This window comes from Miscanthus floridulus, chromosome 11 (assembly GCF_019320115.1).
Source record: "Miscanthus floridulus cultivar M001 chromosome 11, ASM1932011v1, whole genome shotgun sequence".
Lineage (NCBI taxonomy): Eukaryota > Viridiplantae > Streptophyta > Magnoliopsida > Poales > Poaceae > Miscanthus > Miscanthus floridulus.
In genome coordinates this window covers 12,178,006-12,187,450 of record NC_089590.1, presented here as the reverse complement: position 1 = coordinate 12,187,450, position 9,445 = coordinate 12,178,006, and the positions used below count along the sequence as shown (strand labels likewise).

Below are 9,445 nucleotides of genomic sequence, written 5' to 3'. Positions count from 1 at the left end.
TATCTGCGAACATTATCCATCACAATCAACATTAAATAAAGAAGAATTAGGAGAAATTGATGATTTTTACGTCCAAAATCATGAAAAAGAGAGGAAATGACGATGTGAAAGATGAAGCATGCATCTATGATGAATCTAAAGTTAAAGAAATACATGACATCATTTTTTCCATTAAAATTGATCTAGATCTAGATCTAGATCTAAAGAGAACTCTAGGTGATGGAAATAAAGAGAGAGGATGGAAGGAGAGAGGGAGAGCCTTTATGAACCTCTTATGATGTCCTCCTCCCTCAAATCCAAGCCCTTCAACTCAAATCAAAAGTTTCCTCAAATTTTAGGGCAAAGCCTCCCCCCATGAGTTTTGAGAGAGGAAGACCCGTGGAGAAGAAGGAGGGTCTGAGGTCTGTATATGTACAGGCTTTACCGCGGCAGGCAACATAAAACGCCCGCCTCGGTAAATCAAGTCTTTACCGCGGCGGGCAACATAAAACGCCCGCTATGGTAAACCGTATTAACCGTGGCGGGCTATTCATACCGCCCGCCGCGGTAAATAACGATTTTCTGCGGCGGGCAGGTAAGGTGGCCCGCCGCGGTAAACCAATTTCCCGCAGCGGGCGCCCCGGTGGCCGGCCTCGCTGGCCGGCCACCGGTTAACCGTGGCGGGCAAAAAAGGTGCCCACCACGGAGCGTGTTTTGGCCACGCTGCGCAAATTCATTCCTGTAGTAGTGTACAAACCTTAGCGAAGCTCTATAGCATGGATTAGGTAGGGTGGAGCAGAGGCGAAGCTTGGCCATGGCATGGCAGCACGGCGGTGCAAGCGCAACGGTGGCGTTCTGCTCCAACAAAGCCGGCATTGGCCTTAGACTCTTGCCTCAAGCTAGACCTAGCTCTAACCTAACCCTAACATCTAGAAGCCCAGTAGGAAGAGAACCGGGCATACACAACCACGCCGGCGTGCATGGCGATGGCGCGATGACGGCGATGACCCATAGGCCTTTACCTTGGCTCAGGTTAAGGCAATGGGTGGTCAGCGAGGTGGAGGAGGTGATGGCCAAGCAGTGTGCGACATGCGACGGACGGTGGTGTGGTGGTGGCAGCGAACGATCTTGGTGCAGGTGTAGCAGCGATGGTGCGGTGCTATGGTTCGCTTGGGTGCGGCGAGGGTGAAGCGAAGCGAGGCAGAGGAGCACGAATGTGGGCGAGCGAGGGAGGGCAGCAGCGTCGTGTGACTTTATTGCCCTCATCGGCTCAATCGGTGGGGCTAACGCCGGCGTACGGCCACCACGCGACGCGCGCACTACGCCTATTCAGACGCCGCTGAACCCGACTGACAACACGACTTCATGACTCTATAACTCCTAATTCGTGGTGAATTCTTGAAAACTTCCTTAATCAAATTTGTAGAGCTAAGTGAGTACTACAAAAATGCTTAAAGGAGTTTGGCCTAATTCCCAACGGTTTTTAAACTACAAAGCTCCAAAGTAGAGTACTTTGAAACTGTAGTCAGCACTTGACTTAGCAAAATTTTCTAAGTTTCAAAACAACATTTTTGTTGATTTTTGTGAGCCCTATTTGACTAAGTTCGACACAGAATTAGCTCATGACCTTTAAATAAAGCTTGTTACTCATGATAAGAACTGCAACTTTTATTTAGGTCACATAGCCATGCAAGCTATCTAAACTATTGTTCAACTTTAGTGAAACTAGTACCATGAAAATAGCATTTCAAATGGAACCAACACTTAAAAGCAAATTTGGTCTATGTCATGAATATAAACATTGTTCCAATTATAATTCTAGATGTGTCTAAGGTGCTTTCATGACCTCACAACCATTTCTTACATTGGTCACATATGATTACAAGCATAAGCATATATATAATCAACATTTCATGTGATAAGGTATAAGAATGAGATGAAATTTATTATGCTCATGTTCATGAATGCTTGGATAATGCTTGTTCTCATGAAATGCAGGTGCCAAATGCAATGCTTAACACTAGGGTGTTACATGACCGAATCCATCTAACCTTCATGGGGCGTTGTCCAGGATGACAATGCAAGGTGCTCGAGGCAAGGCAAGTACAAGCGACAGGTCAAAATGAAGATGAAGCAACAGGTGGGGAGAATGAAGATGAATCAACAACGGGTGGGGAGAACTAATTTGTATTGGGGTTGTTTAGTTGGTCGAAACACCTCCAAGGCACCGACAGGACCCGAGAGGAGTTGGACATGGGTCGAGCGCTTCTAGGCTTGTTGCCAAACGGATGATCCAGATTGATCGGCAGTGAGAACAGATGACACATGATAAGTTAAACAGTGTCTATATTAAGCCGACCATTGTCACGCTAATCCAATGCCATAATACAGCTATTGTCAGTGGTTAAACTGCTTTTAGATGCTCCTAGAAACAACTACAACCGCACATGACAATTTTTCCCTTTTCATTCACAAATATATAGAAAAATTAAAAAACATCCATTGAGATATCAAATCCGTGCACTGGCATTTGGAAGTAGTATTGGAAAGAACTTGCTTTGCATTGCATATAAAAAAGGTGGCATTAAAGAAATCAAATCTACGCGAATAGAATTTTTTTTCATTGATTGATTATATATATCTAACATATAGATACAATTTGGACGAGTATATGATTGTACTCATCCGAAAGCATAATAACTAACCTAAACTATTAAAACTACTTATACTAACTATAAACTACTTAATCCTCACCCGCTTGGGAGGTGGCGAGGTGAAGTCAGAGTCGGAGTTGGAGGAGTCAAAGTCATCATCGGAGTCATCATCGGCGTCTTCGGCGTCGGCGTCAGCGTCATCCTCGTTCTTGTCCTCCTCATCATCCTCCTCTGGGTCCTCCTTCTCGAAGCTCCAAAGGACTATAATTAGACATCCCATCGTCGAAGGAGACATTCTCCTCAGAGGAGTGGTGTGAAGGCAATTCGTCCTCGCTAGACGATGGGCTTCTTGGAAACTTGATGGGGCTATCTAACATTTTCTTTTGTAGATTGGAAGAGAAGGGGATGATGGATGAACAAGAGGTATCATTTCATAGGGCACCAGACCTAAAGTATATGTAGAGCATTGGGCAGGCGGCTCTTAGGCTTCAGGTGGTGGAAGTAATGAAGATTTGATGGCCTTGGAAGTTGAGGCAATTCAACACTCACACTAAATTTATTGCCGGTTGACCAAACGCTACTTTAGGGCCGGCGGGAAAAATGCGTATCCTAGTCGGCCTGGCTTTTCATGCGATGGAGGAAATACAATCCCAATACCACTACCGCATCTATCGTTAACCCATCAGTGATAGAAGTTTGAACTGTCGGTTTTAGTCTTAGGAGGCCTCGCGCTATCGTTCCAACCGACGGTGCAAGCATCACACCGTCGCTTCTATCGCTACGGCAATTAAAGTGGTGATAGTGATAAATCAATTTGTAGTAGTGGATAACAGTCCATGTGACTCTGAAAATGAGAAGGCTCACTCAGGGGCTACTGCCCAGAGTTGGGAGTGCCCAAATCAGGTCAACCGAGTGATAACATCACTTGGAATTTAAAAATAAATCTAGTACAGGCCAGCATTATGGAGAATACACTCCACGAGAGTCATAAGTTTTTTAAAACGAATATTCAACATGTTGTCTTCACAAGCCTCATGAGGGCCAAGTCAATCTTATCTAGGGATAGATTGAATGTGGTGCAAATAGCTTGACTTTGGTTTGGAAAGCTGTAACACCCTCACTAGAGGCATGGCAAGCTTTGAAACCCCCATAGTGCTGATGTTACTTCATGACCTTACCGAAGGATTCATGGTATGCCCTTATGGGCCAATAGACAACCTATCCTAGTGTGCAGGAGTTGGGATGCCGCCAGGCGACTCAAACCTGTAAGATAGGTCAATCCCCTATTATAACAAATAACAAATTTGGGCAAAGTGGAGGGTATAATTAAAAAAGAAAAAGGGGAATGCACTCTTAGAACTATCACTCTAATTAGTAAACCAATTGTTTTGATAGTCGAGGACTACCACCCATGGGTGTGCTTTTTGCGCACACTATGGAAAATGACTTGACATGAACCAAATATATTTAAAAATAACTCTAAAATTAAAAGTTTTGGAGTTCCCCACAGCCTCTCTACATAAGACAGATTGAAGGTAGTATGAGGAAGATTTAAATGATTTAGTTCGACTATGTGGAACTCGGGGGCTTCTGTCAGAGAGATAACTCCGAGTCCCTATAACGGGCTACCCATGACGATGCAGCCAAGATAGCCCAAGACCGGCCCATCTCAGGGCAGGCCCACCAAGGAAGATCTAGAGGATAGATACCTAGCTCGAAGTTACACCAAAGGAAGTTGACTGTTGACGGTCGCTAACAACCTTATAAACCATCAATATAACATGTATAAGGTCACAAATATAATCACCAATGAAGGTCTAGGGGTTTAAACTAACAAATTCCATAAGTTTTGGTGAATCTATATTTTCTGCAGGGTTTATCCAGAAAATCGTCAAGGTGGACCTAGATGTTAGACATAATCGTGCTTATCCATAGCGAAAACAACCCTAGAAGGTTCCAGAAGACTCAAGAGGACACCACACCGAAGTGGAGGCCCCACCTGTAGGCCAGTCAGCCCCTAAGGCCCACCTATTAGCCCCTCGTTGCTATGTCGGTTCTCCACCACCTCCTAGATTGCATCTACATCGTTTATTCAAGTCAGTTTGATCCGATGGCTTAGGATTGACGCTCTGGCATATATATACCAGCCCCTACCACCCCCTGGAGGCATTCAAGTCAATTGAGAAGACAGAAACCCTAATCATCCTTAGAGCTCCACCATATTCTAGGGCATAGCTAGTTAGGCTAGGTCTAGAGGGAGGCAAGCAGGTTTCGCTTGGATTCCTGATCGTGTCAAGAGCGTGGTTTGGTATAATCTTTGTATCCCCTCTCTTTTGTATCTATCAATACTTTTATATGTTTGCTAGAATTGTTATGACAACATTATTCATATTGTTTATGTTCCTAGTTATCATGTTCATGGTCTACTTTGGTTATATACTTAGTATAGCTAGATTATCCTTATATTTATGCATAAGTTCATATAGCGCTCACTCTAAGGTACCATGGGTGAGCGTCCAAAATTTTGTAAGTGTGGTGCTTATATGTTGTTTACCTGTGGATACACCCTATATTCTGGGTCATGTGGTAGATTACGGATGTGACACCCCCATTGAGTCCTTTGTAGTCCACTCCCCGAATATAGGTATACAAGTAGGATCTAGTTACGAAGGAAGACAAGCTTTGTTCTTAATCTTCCTTAGTAATATCCCTGATGTGTAGATATGAAGTTGATCTTAGCCATGACTACTAGGTGTAATTGCACTAATCAATGTATGCTTTGACTTATAATTAAGGATGACTTAGGAATTATTCTTCTAATATTCTACTTAGCCATGCTAATGCCATAGAAGGGAGTACTCTAAGTGATCAATGATTAGTTATTATGCACTGTTCATATATACATTTACCTCCTGACTTACCCCTGTTGTGAGTAGAATATTGGTTATGGTTTACTTCTCCATCAATAGCATAGGTTATCAATACATGTCCTTGCCAAACCTTCCCTATGGTAAAAATATAAATAACGATACCTAGAATACTCCTAGGTGAAGTGCTACAATGGTATATTATCCGTGCGCTTATATATATATATATATATATATATATATATATATATATATATATATATATATATATATATATATATATATATAATAAAGAGCTACTTAGTAATATTCTAGTAGTAATCCTAAGTAGTACCAACAAGCATCTCTGGCATCATCACTAAGGATGACAACCTGGTAAAATAATGTTAAGAGATATAGACATACATTAGGTGACTACTCAAACAAGTGACAAGTTAATAAATACCAACAAGCATTTCTAGCGCTGTTGCCGGGGACTAGATTCAACTCATCTCTTAGTAGTGATGCTAAGGAATGTCAACAAGCATTTTTGGTGCCATTGTCAGGGAAGGTAGCTAGGCAAGAAGGAAGTATTGATAAACTTATACTTATTGATGTGATCGAGATAACCATTGACCTTTGCTCAAACAGGCTTACCCTTGTTTTGTCTACTTTTATATCTTATGCAGGGTAATGTATGACTGGTTTTGACCTTTTGACAAACTACATTGACGATCTAGAAGCATTACTTAGGAGAAATAAGGCTAAATTCAAGAAAGTTTTAGCTTTAGAGTCAGAAGGTAACCAAATAAGGCAAAGCTTAACACCTGAATTTGAAGCTATGGCTGACAAGACTCTCTGAGAATTCTTTGCTCCAACTACAACCAACATTCATTCTGGACCAACAGTCAATGTTGGAGACAATGGATTCAAGCTCAAGCTAGCTCTCATCAACATGGTGCAAGCAAGCTAGTTTTGTGGGAAGACACATGAAGATGAGAGTGCTCATCTCCAATACTTTATGGCGATCTATAGCACCTTCACCATCAAAGGAGTGACCAGAGATGCCATACTACTTTGCCTTTTCCCATTCTCACTTTTGGGGAAGGCGAAGCAATGGTTCTATGCCAACAAAGATAGAAACACTACATGGGATAACTACTCCACCTCCTTCCTAGCCAAGTTCTTTCCCACAAGCAAGACCAATGCTCTGCGTGGGAGAATCTCAAGTTTTCAGCAATAACATGATGAATCTGTCCTTGAGCCACGGGAACGCTTCCAAGATTACATATCATAATGTCCTCATCATGGGATGGAGAATTGGCTACTCATGTAGACTTTCTACCATGGGTTGACCAACAGTACTCATGAGACTATGGATGTTGCTGCTGGATGAGCTTTCCTGTCACTCACATTCCCAGCTGCAATAGCTCTAGTGGAGAAGATGGCCTCCAATCAAGGCTAGAATGAAGAATGAGTTTAGACCCACAAGAGAAGTGGAGGTATGCATCAACTCAAGGAGGTAGACATATTGTCTGCCAAGATGGATCTACTGATGAAGAAGCTTAAAGACCGAGCTAATGAGAAGCAAGAAGTCATACATATTCATGATTCCCGCATAACATGTGAACAGTGTGGAAACACTAGGCATTTAGGGAACAGTTGCCCTAAAACCCATGAGGATGTGAACTTTGTCAACAACAACTACTTTCGTCGATTCGTCCTCAACAAATCAAGGATGGAATCAGCAACAGAGGCTAAACTACCAAGGCAATTACCAAGGTTACCCTCAAGGTAATTTCAATAATCAACCACCCTTGAGAGAATTAATTTCTGGCCAAGCTCAAATTATGGAGGGTTTATCTAGAAAACTAGCTTCCAATGATAGAGTTTTAGAAAATATAAATAATAGAATGGATAACCTCTCTTTTGCCATTAAAAACTAGCATAGCTTTAATAAAATGATAGAATCACAAATAGCTCAGCTGGCTGCTGCTGTTCCTCCGACCAATAAAGGTAAGATTCTAGGGCAAACGAAAGATCTAGAAACTACAAATCTTGTCAATATTCACAATGCAGCATATTACTGTATACAACCATCGACGAGAAGGTGGATAGATTATACCTTGCCAGAAAAGAAGAGCGATCTAGGGAGACCTGTCATCCCTATCTCCATTGGACCTCATATTTTCCAAGAAGCTATCTATGACTTCGGAGCAAGTGTCAAAATTATGCCTAAGATAATTTATGATCAAATTAATAGAGATACATTATTGTACACAAATACGTGTTTGTAGCTTGCAGATCAGTCACTCTGCTACTCCAAGGGAGTTCTTTAAGATGCCATTGTTTGAATGGGACAATCATATGTTCCTATAGACTTTGGGGTTTTGGAAACAGGTGGAGATGAATGGGCACCCATCATCTTGGGTTGACCTTTTGTAAGCACCGCAAAAGCCATCATCTACGCAGACAGTGCCAAGATCTTTTTCACAATCAAGGATAAAAAGAAGAAGTTTTCTTTCAAGAATCGTATCTTGCAATCTCCTAGACATCCACAAACGTTGTACCTGCCCAAAGAGACAACAGTGACCAAGAAGAAAAATAACCAAAGAAGAAGGAAGAACAAGGTTAGACAGTCACAAGAAGAATTAGTCAACATGATCAACACACTTAGATCAGAGTATGAACACCTCCTTGCTTCACCATTCCTTGCTAAGAAGGATGATCCTAGTGTACCAATGATCAAGTGTACCATCGGACAAAGAATTTTTCACAAGACCTTTTGCGACATTAGGTCGGGTGTTAACATAATGTCCAAGGTGATGTATGAATACTTATTTGGTGATGAACCTTTGTTCCCTACATATATGCAATTGCAGATGGTGGACCAATCAATCTGATTTTCGAAGGGAATAGCAAAAAATGTCATGGTAAGAATACATGATCACTATGCCCCTGCCGACTTCATGGTTCTATACATGGGTGAAGAAGAAGATGATATGCCCATCATCCTTGGAAGACCGTTCCTTAACACTACCAACGCGATCATCTACGTCGGATCTGGACAAGTCCACTTTGATTTCCTAGAGAAAAGGTATGATGCTATTTCAACAGTTATACCACTTATGAACAGCCAAAGAAGTCCCGCTCCAGGAGGAGACATCGATCATCCCAATGCCAAAGGAATCAACTCCCTAAGAATAAATGGGAGGAAGATGAACAATTTGCGAAAGATGAATCAACTCCGCCTAAGACCAGTCCACAGACGAAGCAGGTGTGCAAGCAAAAGGTGGCAACATATGAGTCACCATCACTAGAGGTGCAACCATCAAGGTCTCCATCCCTAGGACCGATAGACGCACCTAGAGAATAAAGGACTATCTCCAGTCAAGTCCTGTCCGGAGGACTTAAAATTCTAAACCCTCGCCGCGAGGTAACATTGGTAGTTATCCATATTTACTTTTTTGCATTGCATGAGTTATTTTCAATTTAGCATATTTACTTTTCTGCATTTACATTGTGCTAATAAAAGAAAGATAAAAAGTTTCATGACCGCATTTCGTCACTACATTATAAATCTTAAGCCCCATGTGAATAGATCTAATGTGTAAATACCCATGGAAATATTCACTGTGGTGGCATAAAAATTAAAAATACTATGCATACATATTTTTCTTCTTTGCATATCAAAAATTAGAAAATCTAAATTATTAGATAAACATCCTGCTAAAATTCCGCTAATAAGGAAATATTTCTAAACTACAAGAATGACTAATCTTCGAATGGCTAACCGCTAACCCTTTATCCTAATCCATTCCACGAGTTTTGGTATTCTTGTTGGTATTTTGTAGGACGATATGATTAAGAGCAAGTTCACCCGGTCGACTTCATCTCGCTCCACTTTAGGATGAGCAGGACATCCGTTGGCAAATCTGCTCTGAGAAGGATCATTCAACTTCAACA

General features: G+C 41.7%; 1 non-coding gene across 1 annotated transcript; it reads right to left on the bottom strand.

Moving 5' to 3' along the window:
- Window positions 1-6,684: 6,684 nt before the first annotated feature.
- LOC136494986 (small nucleolar RNA R71) lies at window positions 6,685-6,793 on the bottom strand. Its single transcript, XR_010768776.1, has one exon. It is a non-coding gene; the product is annotated as a small nucleolar RNA R71 (small nucleolar RNA).
- Between the last annotated feature and the right edge of the window lie 2,652 nt (window positions 6,794-9,445).